Here is a 22,746-nt window from a genome sequence, read left to right on the forward strand (position 1 = left end):
TTGTGCATAAATCAGCATAACTGCACCTTGGGCCAAACGGCTGGTCGTGGTGTGGACTGATAATGTTGTGGTTTAATAAGTGTCTGCATGAGGTGGAACCACACAGGGAGCCGACTATATGCTGTGTACTTCATACTGAACAGCACAACATCCCCGGACAACAGAACAACAACATGGAAACAGAGAGAGAGAGAGAGAGAGAGAGAGAGAGAGAGAGAGAGAGAGATAAGAGAAGGAGAGTCAGAAGAAAGGAGAGGGGGAGGGAGGGAGGGAGAGAGGTAGTGGAGCTTTATTATAATCTTAAATTATTTTCTGAAGAAGGATATTCGAGGTGAAATGCATCAGCTTTGTTTTTGATGCAATCAATAGTAATCATGTTTCCATTAACTACTTTTTTCATATAGAAATAGTAGATATTTTAAATATTCCATTAAAGAATCTGAAATGGATAAAACTCCTAAAATATCACCCAAAAAGTTTATAGTCTTTTCACGCGACAGTTTTTCTATGGATTACTCACCCCATGGAGATTGAATTCATGGATATATTTTAGTTTTTGTCGCATTCGTAAGCCAATAATTTGATGATGAGCAGTCGTTCCCTATGGAGACACACAGTGTCTCCTAAAAATTGGCTTAGGAATGCGATAAAAACAAAACAAAAAATATATATCCAATTATCTATGAATTATAGTCTCCATGGGGAGAGTAATCGATAGGAAAAAAAATGTCATTATGGGGGTGTGTATTTTACTCTTCATGTGACCAGCTTGTAATGCCTTCATCTTTGACACATCTATGATATCACTCTACTATGAAGTAGGGGTGGGCGATATGGCGATAATTATCGTCTCGGCGATACAGCTTTGCCACGATAGGCCATTTCAGAATATCGTTTCTCTCGTGATACAAACAGTCATTTAGAAAAGGCTCTGGAGTGCACGTTCCATGAGTCGCAGCTCTATTGCTTAATTTATACTTCTATAGTACTGTGGTGTAATTCGCCAAAAAGAACAGATCTACAAGCTATAACGTGTCGCGGCTCAACGTGTCATATAGTTTGAGGATCTGTCCCCTGCTTTCACGGCCCCTCCCCCGTGCAGCACGCAGACAGGCTACAGAGTGTCTACAGCACTGACTGAGTTGTGATTGTGTGCAGGAGCACGGCACAGTGGTCCACGATTTAGTTTCACTTTCACGGGACTTTAGTAAAGCAGTGATGCAGCTTGGCCTGCATTCTTTGAAGCATATTTTTTATAACGGATGCATTAAACTAACAGGACGCAAACTACTTATCCGTCCTGCTATCGCTATCAGCCATCTCACTGCTTGCAAAGCTGAACTGTGCTGGAGTCTCATCCATAGCTGTGTGTTCTGGCAGTATTGATGAGATGATTTAGATCACCTTGTAAATCCATGCATCTGTTTTTATTAACTATAAACAAGTAGCTATTTGCTGCTATTTGTAAAGTGCTTATGTTTTCACCATTGATGCATGCGTGTGTCGTCGCGAATCGCGGTGAAATCGTCGCGTCTATTTTGCGTCTATTTTATCTATTACATAATTGGCTTAGTCATAAAAACCATGCCATTATTGTTAGTAGAAAAGCGAAAAGCTAGGATGATAATGAGTGAGTAATTCTCTAAAAATAAAGCTTGTATCATAACAAACCTCCTGACTTTGGTTGGTCATAAGGTAATTTGTTTTCCCTCAAGTTTCAATGGTAAGGCATGGGTTGTTGTCAACCTGTGGGTCGAGACCCCCAGAGAGGTCCCGCCAAATTGTTTTGAATATAGCCTATCTACAAGCTCACAACACTCAAAAAACATTTCAAAGGAACCCATAAAACATTTCTGGGACCCATTTGAATGACCTGAACCATCATCACACCAACTAGTAAATATTTTGAGGTAAAAGATGATAATTGTTTAATCAAACATCTGAATGTTATCATTAAAAAAAAACTATCTTTCTATCTGCAGCATAAAAATGAATAGATTATCTATAGAATATCTGTGTGGGTCTAATAAACCAACCATAAGGTAATTTGTTTTCCCTCAAGTTTCAATGGTAAGGCATGGGTTGTTGTCAACCTGTGGGTCGAGACCCCCAGAGAGGTCCCGCCAAATTGTTTTGAATATAGCCGATCTACAAGCTCACAACACTCTGATAACATTTTAAGGGAACCCATAAAACATTTCTGGGACCCATTTGAATGACCTGAACCATCATCACACCAACTAGTAAATATTTTGAGGTAAAAAATGATAATTGTTTAATCAAAAATCTGAATGTTATCATTAAAAAAATCATAGATTAGTCTATCTATCTTTCTATCTGCAGCATACAAATGAATAGATTATCTATAGAATATATGTGAGGGTCTAATAATCATAATAAACCTAAAAACCCGCATAAAACAGTATCGTGATAATATCGTGTATCGTGATACTGCATGAAGCATATCGTGATAATGCTTTTATCCAGTATCGCCCACCCCTACTATGAAGCATCTTTGAAGATGTGCCAGTTCAAGTCTTCAGGCATTACTGCTAGTTTCCTGAACATTTCCTGCAAATTATTTTCTTGCACAGGTTTCTTTCCCCGTTTTGCCTTTACATTTATTATCGATAATGGAGCGTCAATGCACGCATCGCAGAGGATTCGAGGGAATGCAGTGACTTCGCCCACGGTTGTCCAGAACCGCCGATCTAACCGATACCAATATACAGGATGTGGGCATATACTGTACTAATGACATCAGAGATCTCATATTCCATATATGGTCATAAAAGGGACACAGGCGGACAGACAGATACAGATCTTCATATATGGGCACCTAAGGATACAATGAGTCCTCCACACAATGACTGACACAAAGACATATTGGTTGGATGACTTCATACAGTTTAAAGAGCTCCTCCAAATGTTGCCAGTGACGGTGCAACCCAAGGCAACTCTGCCAGTAATACATCTGCATGTGTACATTTACTGTAGCTCAGTGGTTCTCATACTTTTTCATGTCAAGGACCCCCAAATTGACACTTATTAGCCTGCGGACCCCACTTTGAAAAGATATGCCATAAGAGAAGGTTTTTACGGCTCTAGCAGTAATTCTCAACCATTTTAATTTCAAGGGCCTCCATTTTGACATGCATTGTAGGCATATTTAGGCATTTAATGGTATTTCGGAGACCCCAATTTATATTGTAGAATCAATGTTAACATTTGTACACTTTCTGAGTTACATCCCCATCACCATCTGTGTTGTTTCATGCATGGCATTTGTAGAGCAAGATGATGTTTGCTCTAAAAAGCGAAAACTTTTTGAGCACAGTGCAAAGCATTTTCAAAACTGAGACCATAGCGAGTCTCAGAGAAAAACAAATTGTAACTGAAAAGTGCATTTTATGGTATTAAGGACCCACAACGGTTTTTCAAAACATTGATACACTAAGTGATTAGGGGGAGTAGGGAGCGGGCAAACACCAGAGAGACAAATTGATACAGACAGAGGAGAAAGATACAGCAGCAACATCCACCATCCCAAAACCCATATATCCCACTGAATCCTCCAGAGTGAGGCCTGTTTCTCTGTGGAGGAAAGTACTATACTTCAGTACCATTTATTGGTACTTTTGCTTGAGCATTTACATTTCTTGTTACCTCTTAACTTCTACAATACATCTCAGAATCAATGTTGTACTTTTCACTTTTCATTTAGTTGACAGCAAATTGTACCAATGAATGAAATCATTCATCACAAATCTTGTTATTCTTATATTCTTTTATATTTCACATTTTCAATGCAATGTGACACCTTGTGAGCTTGTACATTTTCTCTTTTCAAATAGTTTAAAATAGGGCTTAAGTGCTTAATGATTACTAATTATAATCCGTTATGACATGATACACTTCATATGATTCTGAAATGAGCATGCTGTAGCTGTATATTGATAGATTGAGTATTATGTTGATGCTAATACCTTTGTACTTTTTACTTTTAAGTGCAATTTTGAATATGGTGTAGTATCTTTATAATTATGGCATTGCTACTTTTACTTAAGAAAATCATCTGAGTACTTCTTCCACCACCTCTGGCTGTTTCTTCTAGCTCAGCTGAACGCTGCACGTTCCCAGCGGAGCATCAGCCTATCTCCTGTGGCAACGAGCTTCCCTTCAAACCATAGCTTTGTGCGCAGAGACAGCAGGCATTTAGCTGGCTACAGGGCTTAAGCTCAAAGGGGTTTTGCAATAAGTTGTTGCTGTACTGTTTTGGGATCATCTGAGCTACATTCTCTACATGCGTAGTAGGGCCTTGATGTATAAATGTCAACGTCAAACATTTTCCAAACCCATGGAAGTGTTCCACCACAAGCCATCGAGCAGAGGAGATGCCTTGATGTCGAGGAAGAGTGGTGTGACTTGATGGAATGTGACTATTAAAAAGGTACACAAACTTAGCCTTATAGATACAACTTTAAACAATACTGTCGTGCTTGGAGCAGCGACTATAGTCTGCGAGGGTATTGCAGGTGGGTTCCCCAAATAATAAAAAACACAAAGATTTTAACAACAATATAACATAAATATTGAATTGATGATTTGTGTAAAAAAGAAAAAAATCCTTATGATACCAATAAATAGGAATTCTTTCAAGATTGCAAATGGCCATTGATAACGGAAAAGTTTGGGAAACTTCTTAGAAAACTGTCATGTTTGGATTATTCAGAAGCATGTGGCAGACAGAATTTCTTCTCCCATAATTCTTTGCTGAGAGGGTAGTGAGTGTTTCAAACAAGTCAATTAAATGTGTTCCTCATTGTAATTTATCGTTCTTTTAATGTAGCATGGCAGGGGTCTTTTTTATCACATGCACTATTCAGAAGCACGGGGTAAATGCGTCATGAGCAAATTTCAATTTCGAACTTCAATATCACAAGTACATGGTATGTAATTATAGACATGAACTTTTCAAACCAGTCTCACCGGGTGCACATCTCGATAAGTAATGGAAGGAGCTGTCGTCCCTCAAAGATATCCTTCCACTAATAGAATTCAGCTCACGCGGCCATCCTCACACCCTTGGTTGTGAGGATTTGATCTTGTTTTTGTCATCAAATGGTGCTCTTTAACCCAGAGGTCTTCAACAGGGGGTCCGCGACCCCTAGGGGGTCCGCGGAGGTAATGCAGGGGGTCCACGAAATTGTTGCTTAAAAAACAAAACAAAACAAAAAGATTTCAAAAAATGCCATTTTCCACATTTATGTTAAAAAATAAATCATGATTCTATCCATTTTTAATAGCTTGAATACATGATTATTATGCAATTGACAGATTTTTGATATTATTGACATTGGATCTCAGTTAATAAGTAGTATGTTTAGAAATGGTAGTGGTATGGCCACCCATACCACTACCATACTCGCTATAACTTGTACATGTTAAAAAATATGTCGTAGCCCCGACCCCCCCAACCTACGAGGTGGTAGGGGGTCCCTGCTCCATCTCCCCATCAGTTTGGGGGTCCCCGGCCTGAAAACGTTGAAGACCCCTTAACCCATTTCCTAACCCAAATGCATAAGTAAGCCCTGCAGAGTCATGAGGCCCATAAGGGAGCTTATCTCCTGTTTCTGTAGCTTGAGGCAGCTTGATGTACAATACACCCCCTGGACAGGGACTTACCCCCAATCCAACCCTTGATGCATACCCTATACAAACTCTCTTAAGTCACCCGTAACCTACTATGCTGTAGATACCACTTAGACCCTATAGTTGATCGGCGTCCCCCAGGGCTCGTTTGAAAGTATTTCCCTCTAGACTAGATCTTTTTGCCAAATAATCTACAAGACTTTGAGCTTGTCAATCAGCTATTTCTTTGAGGTGTTCACCCCAGCTATCCACAACTTTCCCATTTCCTGTCGTGCATTGCGCAGAAAGGCAGTTTCCGGCGTTGCAGCCGAGAATGATTTACAAGCTCACAATGGTTCCATCTGCGATGCGACGTGAGGTTGTATGTCTGCTATTCTCCGGAAGTGTCCTACAGATAATGCTACAGTAAATTCTCGCGGAAACAGGTGGATAGGGTACACGTGGTTAAGACTAGCTAACAATGCATTGCATCACTGGTGGCCCAGAATGTTTTAGCAAGTGAAACTGTTGAACTACACAGTATACATTCTGCCTTATTCATCTTCCAGAAACTTCTGGAATGTTGTTGAACTTGTCGCACCATACCTGGTTCTGTAATAGTTCAATGTGCTGCGAAGTATCTTTTGGCAAACAAATGTCCATCAAATTAGGTTTATTCCGTTGTCAGTTAATTAAGCATGACACACACAAGTGATGACACAAGCGTATTAGGAAAGTAAACCCCACAAAGAAAACTAGTTCTGTCATTCCTTTCCCCTTTCTAGTGCATCCAGGTGCACAGCTAGGTGTAAACTGTTGATTCGGACCATTTGGGGGTATTTTTAGGTGCAGGCTGGTCATCAGTTTTAGGTTCATTTGAATAGAAAATGCAATTAAAACTGAAATTTGTTCAAATCCACTAGATTTGACAAAATTGAATGTCTCCTCAGTCAAAAAACACCACCATCCCCTGTCATCCCCGGACATCATTGTGACACATGTCAGGCGTCAGCCATTACATTACATTACATTACATGTACATTAAATTACAATACTATGCTACACCCTCACCACATGCTCTGTTATTTTGTTATATTTCTGTTATATCGTTGAATTTGTGACAGACAGACAGGCAGATGCCGGTGATTACCGTACATCTGGCCAAGCTACAAGACTGACCCAACATGCAACATACAGCATGCCAACACAATCTCTTAATTTGAAGGTAAATTCCACACGTCAAGTTTGATTCCCAGACTCCCAGGCCATGCGACATCTTGTTATTTCATTGTCAGCTCAATCCAAGCTGATTCCCACATCCATCCATCACACGGTAGGATACCCTCCCGGTTCCCCCTGGGCCTCTCATGATGACGTCTGTCTGCTGCTTACAAATCCAACCGGACCCTGGAAGACCAGTGTTTGTTACCCTCCATTTGATTCCAGAATCCCAGTGGTCCCACATGTGCGTTTCTTTCCCCACCCCAGTGGCGTCAGTTCAGCAAAAGCTAAGGTATGGCAACATGACTGGTGCCATACCTTAGCAACAGGCATGATGAATTTATTTTAACTCATTGACTGCCACCATTAAAAGTGAACTATCAAGCTAGATTTTTTCAAACACATTTTTGGACACTGCTCCTACAGAATTTGCCCTAAAATCACACAAATCGGTACACAGTATGTCTACACTCATGTCATCAAAATGTGTCTGTCTATCGTCGACGCCGAGCACCGCTTGCATGCTCATAGTCAATCTCTGCGTGGTACCGTTCGAAACAAAGCCTCCTGTGCAAAGGCACAAGACACAGAGGGCAGTAGAATGAGGTCTCACTCCTTTTCTTGTGTATTTTGCTGCAGATGTAGCAGAACCTTGTAGGGTTTCTCCTTCGTGGTCTGGGCGGTATCTTCTCAGGGACATGGGCTAACCTCCTCACACTCCGAGGATCGGGCCAGAGGGGTTGGGTGGGTCGCGGGGTGCACCAGGCTTCGACAATGGCTTCGGTGAAGCTCAGGAGCTCCTATATATACACACACACACACACATATATATATATATATACACACACATATATATATATATATATATATACACACACACACATATATATATATATATATATATATATATATATATATATATATATATATATATATATATATATATATATATATATAAAATATCATTATTTTTATCTTACCTTTGCCTGTTCCTTTGCTTGAAGGTCTCTGTGTCCCAGTGCCTGACAGAGAAGCACTTCCTTGATCAGCTTCTGAAAACGCATACCAAAATAAAATACATTATTTACTCCTCAAATTGTTCTGTTTCCATGTGTGTGTGTGTGTGTGTGTGTGCGTGTGTGCGTGTGTGTGTGTGTGAAAAGCATCAATGCTATATGAGATACATAAAGGTTTGCTGTGGGTGTATGTGTACTATGGGTATGCAGGGGTACTGCATGGTGAAAATGGGAATATGTATTTTACTGTTATGGGTAATGACAAAACATCAATACCTTGACTAGAATAACTTGAACAGAAAAAATAATAAATAAATACATTATACAGTATATACTGTGTGTGTGTGTGTGTGTGTGTGTGTGTGTGTGTGTGTGTGTGTGTGTGTGTGTGTGTGTGTGTGTGTGTGTGTGTGTGTGTGTGTGTGTGTGTGTGTGTGTGTGTGTGTGTGTGTGTGTGTGTGTGCACGCGCGCGCAATGTGTGCTGGATGTGCACAACTTACGCGCATAGAAAGGGTCGTCTTTGCGGTTGCGTGTTGCTCTCCAGGGGTGCCACTCACAATCATCAGAGCCCTAGAATGGAGAGTTGCGTCACTCCCGTTCACTTCATGGGGCCAGGTCTTCTATCGGCCAACCGGAAGTTTACAAAATGCATTGAAGTCTATGAGGTGTAAAGTGACAATGAACCACGTGACCAGCGCTGTTTCTGACCCCGCGGTGACACCACTATCTGATTATACTGCTCTGACAATCATCAGTGCTGCCGATGACATCATCTGCATCGGAGAAGTCCTCGGACACGGAACTGTACACATCATTTGATCGAGTGAATAATTTAGCGAAAGTTAGTTCAGGAAAGTAGGCTACAAAGTGATGCGCTGTGAACTTGCACTGACTGCTATCTGCTGTTTTTGAATGGATCAATGATATGGATAATACATACATCTCACTCTGGGACTGGGAGAGTATAGTGCGTCTCGATGTTATCTCTCGGCGACATGGGCATGGCAGAGCGTTCTTGGCGTGGCCTCAATCCGGGACGGCGAGCCACCGATTCCGGCGTGAGGAGTGCGGGCAGTGGAGCCGTGTCTGCCCGCGGTGTGTGTTGTTGGGACGGCGACGCCGCCTCTTCTTCCTCCGTCTCGTACTCCGTATCCGTCTCCGGACGGGGCAAATTGGCGATTAGAAAGGCATCCATGGTGGTCTGACCAGGACCGGGGTTCGATGGAGGCCCTCTAGCCCCTCTACCTCGCCCGCATCCAGGGCAGGATCGGGCTGGTTCGCGACGGGAACCAGAACCAGAGGCGACCGGCGAACCATGGCTAGCCGTCGGGCGCTTGCTGCGCCCGGCCGGGGCCTTAGGCTTCCGTGGTGTGGGCATGAAACCCGCTCACAAACAACGAAAAAAGAAAACTACACGAATGAAACTATAGGATTACTGATCTACTGACACTAAACGGCACTGGAATTATCTGTCTGTCTGTCTCTCTCTGTATGTGTGTGTTACACCAACGCTCTCCTCCTCACACTGAGGTAAGTTCATGTTGAAACTTTTATAACATTTTGAGTGTTGATTTGTGAACGCTTTCATCTGGGAGGTGTTGCTGTGTTGTTGATGTGTTTGTGTTGGCTTGTTTTGGTATAGAGAGGCCTGAGAGGCCGGGCGGTTCCTACGAGGCTCTGATGTAGCCATTGTTGTCTTGCTGTTTTGGTAAACTTTTTTTGTAGAGACTTTGAACTTTTTTGTGTGGGTATGGAGCTGTGTGTGGGTTAGGGTTAGGGTGACCAGTGCAGCAGGTCACAGCTTTTCAAGTGAAAATGTTTTTGATTCATGCAGAATGGTCTGCTTGAAGATCTGCTTGTTTTGTTTTCATTGTCTGACACCACCACTGCTGCGGCCGCGCCGCACTGTGTCGGCGGAGCCGTGTCCTGATAAATGAGTTCACTTTTGGGTCATGGGGAGGTCGATTTCTCCTTTGCTTTCAAACAAGCTGACTTTGATGTGTGATTTTTAACCACCCTTTTATCATAGCAACATGAAATTTTGTCACAGGCTAGGGGAAAGTGTACTTTTGCATAAACCTTGAAAACAGCCCCAACTCGTGAAACTCGGGCGTCGCAGCCTCAGACAACGGGAATAACTCGGGAAACTCGTGGCGGCGCAGTCAATGAGTTAAGAAGTACATTTTTTTATTTTTTCCCTGTAGCCAAGCTATGGCAGCTGCTATACCTTGCCATACCCAATTGACGCCTCTGCCCCACCCTCTCACCTCTCTCTCTCTCTCTCTCTCTCTCTCTCTCTCTCTCTCTCTCTCTCTCTCTCTCTCCCCCAGATTAACTCTCCTACTGCCAGATTATTTATTTATTTATTGGGTCTGGTGACATCAAAAAGCGGCTTACCTTTGCGACGTTATAGTAGATAGACAGACATTTATTTATTTATTATAATTTATTTATTTTTGATTGTGCAATAGTGCACTTTGGTCTGCCAGGCAGCAGAGGGCGGCGTCATGCGAGAATGAATGTGAATTTGCCTGTTATGTGTTGCCGTACATTCAGACCAGTCACTGGCCACAGAGCCTTACAGCCAGAGGAAATCAACAAGGAAGTGAATTGGTCTCCGTTGATGTTAACGCATAATGGATTTTTTACACCATCACCGCGGAAAATGTGTTTACAGTACACGGCGGCGCGACCCCTCATCAGCTTCAACAAGGTAAACGAACGAACGAACGAACGCGAACGAGCGCCGTATTGGCGCGGAGGTCTCTTGAGAATTGGGGCGAACAGGAACGTCCAAAGCAGTATAAGAGTTAATGTGTTTGTCCACAGACCAGTATAAATCAGGCATTACGACGTCATCACGGCCTGCTAAAGATACATTTTAATCGACTAAATTAACTTTAGATTTAGTTGACTAAAATGTAATGATATTTAATCAATTGAAGCTAGACTAACACTAAAACATTTCAGTTTTTAGACACTAAAATATGACTAAAACTAAATTGAATTTTATTCAAAAGACATCGACTAAAACTAAATCAAAATTTGCTGTCAAAATCAATAGTGCCTGGTTGCTTTTTTCTCTCGCTAAATCTGGCAGCGCTGCCTGCCATCAGTGATGTGCGGTCGCCGTGGTGTCGTCAAGGTGACAGACACAGAGGCTATGCACGGCGTGGGCTTGTGTGGGCAGGTGCAGATATCGGTGTCTGCTACCTATATGCATGCATGTGCACGTGCAGTCAGTGGCGTAGCTAGGGGTAGGAAAGTTAGACTGAGGTAAGGGGGCCCAAGGTGCCAGAGGCCCTCGAAAAGTCTGGATTAAAACTCTTTTTCCCCCAATAATAATAATAATTATTATGATGTTTATCATTTGTGTCTAAAAACGTAAAATTACTGCTGGAATAAAACCAATGAGCGATACAATTTAAATAATTGAGGGTCCCTATATTATATACTCACCCCTTACAAAGCTAAAATGGTTTCTCCTGCTTTCACGTTGTTTTGAGACCTATAGTAGCTTTGCGGTTTGTGCGTCCGCTTGCATCATGTTATGGTTGTGAAACTTAGGTGTGCTCTACAGGATAATTATGATCATCTGAAGTAAATGGAAAAGTCTTTTCATTGGCCCTGCAAACATAAGATCAACTCTCACGTTCTGTTCGCCCCACCCTCCCCCGGTCCTGACTGTAAAGCAGCTTCTTCAGCACACAACAGCATGCATTGAACAGAGACAGGGAGAGGGAGAAAAAAAAAAAAAAAGACTGCAAACATAAGATCAACTTTCAGGTTCTGTTCGCTCCACCCTCCCCCGGCTTCTTCCACACACAACACGCATTGAACAGAGACAGGGAGAGAGAGAGAAAAAAAGACGTAATGTGACATAGAGCAGCATGTTTCATTACTGTAAACTGAGAGGAGAGCTTGACTGTTTACACTCAAGGAAGCAGCTGATGTCTGTGGGTAAGCATGCAACAGAAAATCTTCTCCCCTCTTCCTTCTTCCTTCTTTATCCAACACCATTAAGCAATAAGCATGGATAAAGTTTTAAGCACAAACGCAAGTGTTTCGAACGAAACACCTGTTTGCTAAGTTCTGGAAGGAAGCACTCCCAAACTAGTGACATGATCAGTTGATCACAATCGCATCATGTTATGAATGTATGTAGGTTCCCAAATCAAAGTGAAAAATGGTTTGGTTTGTTGCAACAATGACTAGTTATCTAAAGTATGGTAATAGTGTCAAGTAGTGTGAGGATTAATGTCAGAGTGTTTGTGTTTGAGCGCCTCAGTGCAGCCGCTGCAGAGTTCATGTGCAACCTCTTCCAGAGAGATAGATGGAGACACTAGAAACTCTGCTGGAGAAACAAGACAAACTGCTGGATGTCCCTAGTAATAACAATAATTGTATAATATCCCATCATCTATCTAGTAGTCATATGATTATGTCATACAAAAATAACAATCTAGGCATCACAATATTTTTGTTTCAGTCAGTCACAGTAGGCTATTATTGTTTTGTGAACTCCCAAAATGTTCACAGGATCTTGCTGTAGATTAAACACACTGACTGACTTTGCTGTTAAAACAATGTATGTGCATACACACAGACACAGTACACACAAGAATGTCCTGTTATGCCATTCTCATATAGCCTTATATGATCTAGCCTGTTATACAGTAGATGTATTCTCAGATCATTATATCCAACCCTTGTTTTCCATAGTTTAGCTAACTAGCCAAAGTTCTGATTGCATGCAGACTCATTTTTGCATGTAGGCTAATCATGTTCATACTTCACCCAATCTGAATAGTCCTATACTGCTTATTTTTTCTCCTATTCTACTTCCTATGTATAGCCTATATGCTTCACTCCTCATGTGCATTTGCTTGAGCACTGCTGCTATTGATTAGTGATTGTATATTCTGCACAACACCTGCACATATTTAAGCTGCTACTAAAAATACAATGTAGTGTTTTATTGTTATACAGTTTTATATTGGCTTGCATGGGAGGCTGGGCTCAAGTCAGAGTTCTGGTGTCTCATTCACTTGCTGGTGATGATGGTGGTCTGCACTTTTTATTTCATGGGACTGTTGTGGATTATACTGTATTAATAATACAGTAGCTGTATCTGAGTGTGCATGTAATGGATGATTATGTGTAGTGATCATGGTTAGATCAAGTTAAAATTCCTGGACTTTGTTTCAAGAGCTAGCATTGTCAAATTGTTACACCAGACACTACATGTTTGTTTATATCCTGCTTAGGCTACAAGAGTAAAACTAAAAGTAGACAAAAATGGTAAATGGTGTTACAATTTGACAAATAAGGTGAACATGATTGCTGAGGCGATCACGGCTACCGTATCATTGTGAGACATGTCATTCAAACAGTAACAAAGTGTTCCCGGTTGGCCGGTTCTCCGCTTGCATGGGGGGGCCCATACAGATTTCTGGCCTAGGGGCCCAGAATTGCTAGTGACGCCCCTGCGTGCAGTATGATGCGTATGTATGAGGCGTGGGCTGGGCACATGTGTGTGTGTGTGTGTGTGTGTGTGTGTGTGTGTGTGTGTGTGTGTGTGTGTGTGTGTGTGTGTGTGTGTGTGTGTGTGTGTGTGTGTGTGTGTGTGTGTGTGTGTGTGTGTGTGTGTGTGTGTGTGTGTGTGTGTGTGTGCCTTTGATTTCTCAGGAGGTCTGACATCTGACAAAACTCTGGCTCAACTCCAGTCTGTGTCCAGTCTTGACACGCACGCGCGCACACACACACACACACACACACACACACACACACACACACACACACACACACACACACACACACACACACTGACGTGCGTGAGACATGAGGTCTGCTGGGATGAATAAGTGGGCTGGGAGTCACTGCTGGCTATATGAGGCTACTGCTATTTTGATCTACTATTTGATATGCCAAAAAGGGTTAGGACATTTAAGGGATTTTACCTAATGTTGCATTTTCTTTTTTTCACCGTCACCCTTAAAGGTTCGTAGGGCCAGCTAAACACAGGGTATAATTGTCATTATTTTGTCCAGCTCAAAACCAAAACCTGCATAATAACTTAGAGGTGATGCCATAGTTTTGTACCTTTTCTGTTTTATATGTGTATGGAGTTAACATTACTCTAATAGACACGGTACAATGTCTTTAAAGGTGATTATGACTATGAAATCATAAAATATGTGCCTGGCCCGCCATTGCGTGTTACTCAAAAATATTTGTGCTCTAAATTTATGTCCGGGCTGTAGCACGCAAACCAAAGCCTGCATAAAAAATGTGTTAGACCACTCTCTGTCCAGAGTAAAAAAAAAACGACATCTTTAGCAAGCATCTGTTTCCCACAGACAGCCTAGTCTGTATACTTTATAAGCAAGCTGCTAAGTGACCCTAAAATTTCCAGCTTTATGCATTAGAGCCTAATGTTGGATAAATGTACTCACTTTGTCTCCATGTGAAACGGCGCTCATTAGTTCCCACAGAATATGATGCAGTTTTATTGGGTATGCGATCTACGATGCCTGGGAAAGTAGGGCATTTATCACGACCCCAGTGGTAGAACGAGAAGAGAATTAAACCAATACAATACTTCTTAACGGCTTCTCATGCCTTTATGGATAGCGATTTCTGTTCCATTTTTTCTCTGACTGCTATAAACCTGCCCCCATACTTACACTAATTGGGCTTTTTTTCTGTACAGTTGCTTGTAGATCTGCTATTTTCAAAATATGTTTATTCATCTTGAAAATGTGTGAAAAGGGACATTCTGTGTAATGAGTACATGTACTTTTGGTACTTTCAGTAGATTTTAATGCCAATACTTTTGTGCTTCAGACTTTTACTTGTACAGTAACAGAGTATTTCCACATGTTGGTATTGATACTTTACTTTTACTAATTGAGTACCTTTTGCACCACTGGATGACATTGTAGACCATGCAGGTATCCAATTACTCTAATAATCTGTGCTGATGGTTACTGCACCAGTAGTCTCGCGTGGCCAGACTGTTGCATGACTCCGCGATTTGGAAATGCTCCTAGTCTGGGGCATCGTAAGAAGAACGATGAGTACCCGGTTAAAGCGGAAGTGAAGCCTCCTCGTCACTTCCGTTTCCGTCTCACATCACGCACATTTATCATTACCCAAATAAAAATCCTCTAAACATGTTTGGCTTGCTGCTTAGCAGAAATGACATTTTAAAATATATTTTCTTGATATATATTTTCTTCCATTACTGTAGTTCCAGACTCTATCCACCTGTTTCCGTGAGAATTTACTGTACCGTGGGACACTTTCCGTTAACAGCAGACATACAAGCTCACGTCGCGTCGCAGATGCAACCGTTGTGAGCTTGTAGATCACACTCGGCTGCTGCGCCGGAAGCTGCCGCACACCTTTTGCGCAATGCACGATGGGACGTCGGGAAGTTGTGGATAGCATTCAGAGATTGTGGAATAGTTGTCTGGCTACGCGAGACTACTGCACCAGTGATAAAATTGGTAAAATATACCAAAGCACACACCAGGTGCTGGACCTGATAAACATCAAGTGCTGGAACAAAGAACACATGGTTGGACGGACTGACCTCATGCTTCCTTCTATGCATGCATGAGTGGTCCAAGCTGCTGCTTTTCACCTGACAGGGGAGAGATTCCCCGGCTGGACGTAACGCGTGGAAGGAACACATTATTCCTACAGTACATGTCTTATAATGCTAATGGGAGGAGGATGCTCCACAATAACGCTCAACTCTCTTCAGATTCTTCTCTCATCAATATTTAGTGAAAATGGTGTTTCCCTGATGTACTGTACTGGTGAATGTGCATGCCAGTCATTTTGTATGCTGAACATTGAAAGTTGCTGCCTCTGAGCTTTGGACATGTCAGTGCAGATAGAATGATTCATTCGGTAACTGAACCCAGATATAGAATGAAAATAAGGAAATAGTTGTATTTCCTTATTTTATTCATCCTAGCTACAACTATATTTCTTTATTTCTATTTCAAATCTCTTTTTTTCTTCTTTCTTTTCTCACACCCAATGATAATTCCGCGCTTTGTCATGTCATGGATGTGCGTTGCCTTACAGTAGTTTACTGTGTGAAGGGAATCAATCATTATAGAGCAGACCTCTTCACTGCCATAGCCGGGCTCTTTCTTTCTTTCTTTCTTTCTTTCTTTCTTTCTGTGTGTGTGTGTGTGTGTGTGTGTGTGTCTGTGTGTGTGTGTGTGTGTGTGTGTGTGTGTGTGTGTGTGTGTGTGTGTGTGTGTGTGTGTGTGTGTGTGTGTGTGTGTGTGTGTGTGTGTGTGTGTGTTTGTCCGGAGCTAAGCTTATGCCCACTGCCTGTAGGCCAACTTTGTACCTACATGCATTTCTTGTTTTATATTGTTTGAAATATTCTAATTAAATTGTATAACATCAGACTGAAACCTTGGAGTCATACATACATCATAGACGACTGACATGCTGGCCACACGAAGAGCCACGCTGTTCCCATGAGATCCACATGATTCAATTCTTGCTATACCACCAAGTGACATTTCATCATTGTATCTCTCTATTCTATATGTGTCGCTGTCATGGAACAACAGCAGCTAAACCCCACACACAGTGCGTGTGCATGTGAGTGCATGCGTGTGCTGCGTTTTTCATATTCACTTCGCGAATATAAACCTCATTTGTAATTAACTCACATAACAATACACAAGTCAGGTTTATTTATGAATGATGTATGAATGCAACTATGAATACATGAATTATGTATACCTAACCTATATGCATCTGAGAGTGTACACACGCCAGGTGTACGTGAATATGTGCATGCTGGTTATTTTTTATCCCACAATTTTGCAACCCATTTTTCACCCAGTGCCAATTATCTACAGTAATGTAATCCTGGGCGCTACACTCCCTCTGCCAACCTGGGGAGAGCAACGGACTGACCTCATGCTTCCTTCTATGCATGAGTAGTCCAAGCTGCTTCTTTTCACCTGACAGATTCCCCACGGCCGGACTTAGCGCGTGGAAGGAACACGTTATTCCAACCAGTTCCTTTTCCCTCCATTAGGTGCCCAGGTTGGCCAGGGGGAGGCAGTATAATTACAAAAAACCTAGGGGGCCGTGTCCCCCAAATGTTGTGACGTCATGAAACGGTCACCTGTGCATTCAGTCTCAATGTTTGTAAACAAATAACTGGTCTATGGGGAGCGGGGATGGGCCATGGGGCGGGTGCACCGATAGGATCCACCAGCTGTTTCCTCTCCACCCTCCTCCAAAATGCCCAAAGACCACGCAGACCACTTTGTCAACTCTGTCAAAAGCAGGGGTGTTGTCCCGATTTAAAATTAATCAAACACGAAACTGAAAGTTCCTATGATTGGCCGCTAGTTCCGCTGTTCTGACACCAGAAGCAACATGTTCTCCATACGAGAACCAGTGGCTTTCCACCGTCCATATTTTTTTTACAGTCTATGGTCAAAAGTGCCTCATGTAGCTTATAATAAGATACATGTATCTTTCTATATATAGAGATATTTCTGTACCTCCTTCTCCTCGCTCTGCACTTCTCTATTTGATCCTAACAAGACTCGTTAAGGGCTCTGCCAGTGAAGGGGAGAGAGAGAGAGAGAGAGAGAGAGAGAGAGAGAGAGAGAGAGAGAGAGAGAGAGAGAGAGAGAGAGAGAGAGAGAGAGAGAGAGAGAGAGAGAGAGCAACATGAAGGGGGGGAGAGGGCAGGGGCGTCACAAGGTGGGGGTGGGGGGCGGAGTGGGACTGAGTTACTAGGGCCCAAGGTGGAGGCCGGGGCCTTTATTATTGAATTCTTTAACTATTGAAAAAATAGCAGATCTACAAGCTTGCAGCGCAGCACTCGATGCCACGCTGTGAGCACCGAGTATGTGTATATCTGCTATTTTTGAAAATTCGTGAAAATGTGTGCAAATCTTTGAATATATGTACTTTTTAAGCGAACATTTGTAACTCAAATTTTGCTTCTGGGGTCCCTGGAACTAAATATTTTGAGATGGGGTCCGTGGCAAAATATAAATCATTTTGGGGGTCCTTCACATGAAAATGTTTGAGCACCACTGACATAGAAACATAGGTTTAAAAAAATAAAAAAAGATTTGAAATATTCAAAGACTTGCACAAATCTTCTCGACTTTTCAAAAATAGCAGATTTACAAGCTCGCAGCGCGGCACTCGGTGCCGCACTGTGAGCTTGTATATCTGCTATTTTTCAGTAGTTAAGCACAAAATAATGCATTATAATGGAGGGCCCGCAGTGAATCCTTGTTCCCGGGGCCCAGAATTTGGTGCGACACCCCTGGAGAGGGGCGTGGCTAGAGGGAGCCTGGGAGGGAAAGAGAGAGTGAAAGAGAGAGAGTATGAAGGGGGTCTGGAAGATTATCCAGATTGCCAGAGATCCTAGTCTGCTATCAGACGAGAGTATTACTTTAATGAATCTGGCCCTCAAATCAAGTCTAGGAGATTAGCTTGTGCAGCTCGTTTCCTCTAAGCTTCTCAGGGGCAAGTTGGAGTCGAAAGAAAACAACTTTCTTGGCCTTTTGAACTTCTAATATATTGTGCACACATCAAGGGGGATTTTTTTTCGCACACTGAGAAACTCCATCACAAACATGACAGTTTATTGCACCTCATGGTGAAGCCGTGTGGATCTTCTTCAGAGTCAGACACTGAACAATCATACATGCATGCTCTATTGATCCATGATTTCCCAACCTGTGGGCCATGAGAATATTGTAAGTAACTTAAATCTATAAAAAGAAATGTCATGGTATTTTTTCCTTAAAGTTAAATCCGTCATTGTGATACAGATGAATAGTAGGCTATATTATGTTTGTAATCTTTTTCCCCTTTTCCGTCAGTTGTTTATCACACATCTATATGACATCAAATATGGGAAAGATTTCAGACCGATCAAAGCCTGTTGACTTTCATTATAAGATTTAAGTTAAATATTTCAAACGTATATGTGGGTGAAAGAAAATGTGGAGGTACTTCTTTGTCCTACTGATAGTGTGCATATAAAGGTTGTCAATTGGTCGAGAGGTTGCGAAATTAACTTCCGGACACACAGATACACACACATATTTTGTTTTACTTTCTTATTACTTACCTTCTTTCTTGCTTACTTTATTCAAAATTCCTCGGGCCAGGTCACAAAGTGATGTAATGAGCAAGCTGGCAACTTGTTTTTATATTGGTTATATGGCATAATAACATTTCTCAAAATGTGTTTTAGAGTATTGAGATTTAACTTATTTTAGTATTTTTGTACGCTGAGTACTCCATTTGAGAAACACTGTCCTATACAGACGTGCCTCTAACAAAAAATGTGAGATAACAGAGTAGAACTGCACCACACAAGTAATCTTCTAAGACAGGTATATACGAGACAAAAGAAAACAACTAGCACATAGTGTAACAAAAGGCAACAGAGGTAGGTGGAACTGTGTTGGTTAGGCCTACACACATATCAAATCCAGTCAGGCAAGACCTGAATTCCACCACTGGACAATGGCCAGGAGGAACCAAAACAAACTGAAATCTTGTTGTAACAAAATAATACTGGGTTCCCACTGGAGCCACTGTCTGACTCACTGAAAGTCCGGTGCCTAACTAGCCTGGGAGACTATTCAGCTTATACTGGTTAGAACAAAAGTCACTGATTCCAAAGAGCGCTGCCTTGCTGCCTACCAGCTCTGTCCTTCTGTGCTGAGCTGGTGAGGTGTCTCCCTAACGGCTCTTTTAACACGGCTTCCACACACACTGAGGGTAGCTGTGCATAGTTCATGAGGAACTTGAGCTAACAAGCTCAAGTGGAGACAACTCTCTCTCTCTCTCTCTCTCTCTGTGTGTGTGTGTGTGTGTGTGTGTGTGTGTGTGTGTGTGTGTGTGTGTGTGTGTGTGTGTGTGTGTGTGTGTGTGTGTGTGTGTGTGTGTGTGTGTGTGTGTGTGTGTGTGAGAGAGTGTGTGTGAAGCTGTCCTTTGAGTCAAGGAGATGGAATGTACAGTAACAGCATCCAATCACCATGCCCTTAAGCCCATCACAGTATCCAGAACGTTATGACGCTCCCATAGACTGTTGTAAACGAAGAATAACAAGAAGAATGCAGAAGTATAACGCTTGCCACCTCGCGATCATTAGTTCCAAACACTGCTGCATGCCGTTGTTCCAAAGATTGAATCCTCATAATTGAATCCTCATAATAGAATCCTCATAATCCTTCACCACAGTGACAGAACACAAGGGTGTTACAAGAAGGGATGTACCTTTGTTGTGACTGACGTTGAGGCCATTTGGCGCTAAAGTGTCCCGAGTGTCCATGAGCATTGAATGATTCAATTAACGTGTTGTGTCCTTGGTTTGGTTTTATTGTGACATTCAGTGACTTAACTGAATGCTTGTTGTTGTTTATACTTCCTTTGCTGGAAATATTTCAATAGCTAAAGACTAATCCAATTTAATAACGGTTAATTCCTTAACCTTGAGAACTCAAAACTTGTAATGCAGCAGAATAAATTAACTACTGTATAGTCCTTTAACCACTTATAAGCTCTATATATAGGCTACTTCATCATACAATGAATAGCAAAATAGCCGGTCTTCGCAACATGTCGTGATGTGACAAGTTGTGGGCTTGTATACAGTATCTGCTATTTTGCCAATCATGATAATTTTTCGGTATATAATTTTTATATACTGAAAATTCCATCAAACCCCCCCATTTAAATTCAGCTCCGTCCAAAACCTCACGTGATCCAACGGACGGGGTAAACAGGCCTGTGACCCTCCCAGACAGGCAATTAATCTATTTCCTTCCCCACAGGTAAGTCAGGTGTCCTGAGGGAAAGGGAACGGTACACAGTAAAGGAGAGTTCTGTCCTATACCGCCGCGGCCAATACAGCCTGCCAGTTCATTACTGAGACACGTCCTCTGTGAATCTGCCACCGTTCATTTTGTGCTGTCCTCAGGTGCTTATAGGAGTAACACCGCTTCAGAAGTATAGCTCTGTTGTTAGCAGCCTGGCTCCTGTTAAAATTGGCCATTAAATGATGCCCGGGAGAGAATAGACTTCCTCCTTCAGATGCCTGGCTTCGTAGGTGGGCAAGAAAAAACCTGCAGCTACAAACATAGTTGTCAACAGCAAGTACAATGCTAATTGCTGGAATAGTCTCGTCACACTGTCGTTCATTAATGGGTGAATTTTCTCCTTCTACCGTGTGCTTGAAATAATGACCGTATTTGTTTGCTGACACAGTCGGGAACACCCTTGAGGCTAATTTATTTTAAAGTGTCTACACAAGTCACTTTATGTATGTATAGTATGTATATATATATCGTCACTGTCGGGCAGAAACCTTGTATCTCCAAGTTTCAAAGTAAAGCACTGCTTCATCATAGGCCATCGCACAAAAGTAGTGAAAACGGCTGATTGGCTGTTTTCACTAGTTTAAATCATTTTAAAAATGAACGGTTTTGGACATACAAGGTTTCCACCTATATATATATATATATATTATATACAGTATATATATATATATATATATATTATATACACACTGTACATACATAAAGTGACTGAAGTATATAACTATAAATTTACAGATTGTCTGTCCGCCGTCTTCTACAATACTCTGATGCCATAGTACTGACGTCACAGACTGGCCTGGACACGGAACACCATATATGGGCATAAAAGGGTGAAACAGTGCCCTCATTTCTGACATCACAGATACCTCTGCCTGTACAGCGCAAGCGTAGCTGCCATTGTAACAGCCGCGTGCTGAAACAATGCCCAAGTTTGACTGACATCAATGATACGTCTGGGTTCTCCTACTTCTGAGACTCCACTACATTCAATTCAATCCCTCATATACTGTGCACACCACCGTGCAAGTTCCTAGTGTGTGCGAGTAGAGTAGAGTAGACACACTGTATACATGGCGTATATAGAGTAAATATATTTCCAGGAGCATCCGTTATTTCTAATATTGAAGGAATGGACCCAGCTGCAGTGCTTTACGGGGGTGGCTGACCTCATATTGTTCAATCCTCATGTGGCTGCTTAAGCCCACCTGTCAAACCTGCACAGCGCTGCTTTATTTGTACACCTTGAAGTGAGCGGCAGTTTTTCTCATTCCTCCTTTCTGCACCCATACCTCCTCCTTCTCGCTCTGCACTACCTCTACTTGATCCTAACAAGACTCGTTAAGGGTCTCTGCCAGTGAAGGAGTGCCGTCAGAGAGAGAGAGAGAGAGAGAGAGAGAGAGAGAGAGAGAGAGAGAGATGGGCATGCAATGAGGCAAACCTTTTGGGAGAGGAATGAGAGGGAGGAAATGAAAGAGAGAGAGAGAGAGAGAGAGAGACTGTCTGCTCAGGCAATTCTTTCAAGGAGCATACTGGTGGTCTGGCATGTCTATCCCACTGACTGTGTTTCACGGTGTACGTCACATTACTGCCGATCATCTCCAAAGAATACTGTAGCTGGTCCCAACTGTGCATTGCGATTGGCCGCGAGGCATTTGGTGGTGCCGTGCCAATTACCGCAACACACCAACGGGTAAATCGGCGGTAAAAGTATTGACTCTGTGATAAGTTGTGGATCAGTCCAGCTGGTGTTCGCCCTAGAGCAACATGTAGGCTAATCGATGGGGAACTATTTGAGATTGCCGAGGGCAGACAGAAATGCAGTTTAGCTAAATTGAACACTATACTAACCCATATATTTGCTTTAAAAAGATTTAACTACATTGCAATGCTGTATAAAAGCAATAAAACATTCAAGGTCCTGCTTCATCGTGGTTATTGGCATGCTGTGCAGGGCGACGGAGCGTGCAGA

At 42.2% G+C, this 22,746-nt stretch overlaps 1 protein-coding gene across 1 annotated transcript in view; it reads left to right on the plus strand.

Moving 5' to 3' along the window:
- fstl4 (follistatin-like 4) overlaps positions 1-22,746 on the plus strand; it is a gene marked incomplete at both ends in the record, with an annotated part of 295,755 nt that overhangs the window by 208,239 nt on the left and 64,770 nt on the right. The window lies entirely within an intron of this gene.

This window comes from Nannobrachium achirus (genome assembly GCF_963921795.1).
Source record: "Nannobrachium achirus genome assembly, chromosome: 19".
Lineage (NCBI taxonomy): Eukaryota > Metazoa > Chordata > Actinopteri > Myctophiformes > Myctophidae > Nannobrachium > Nannobrachium achirus.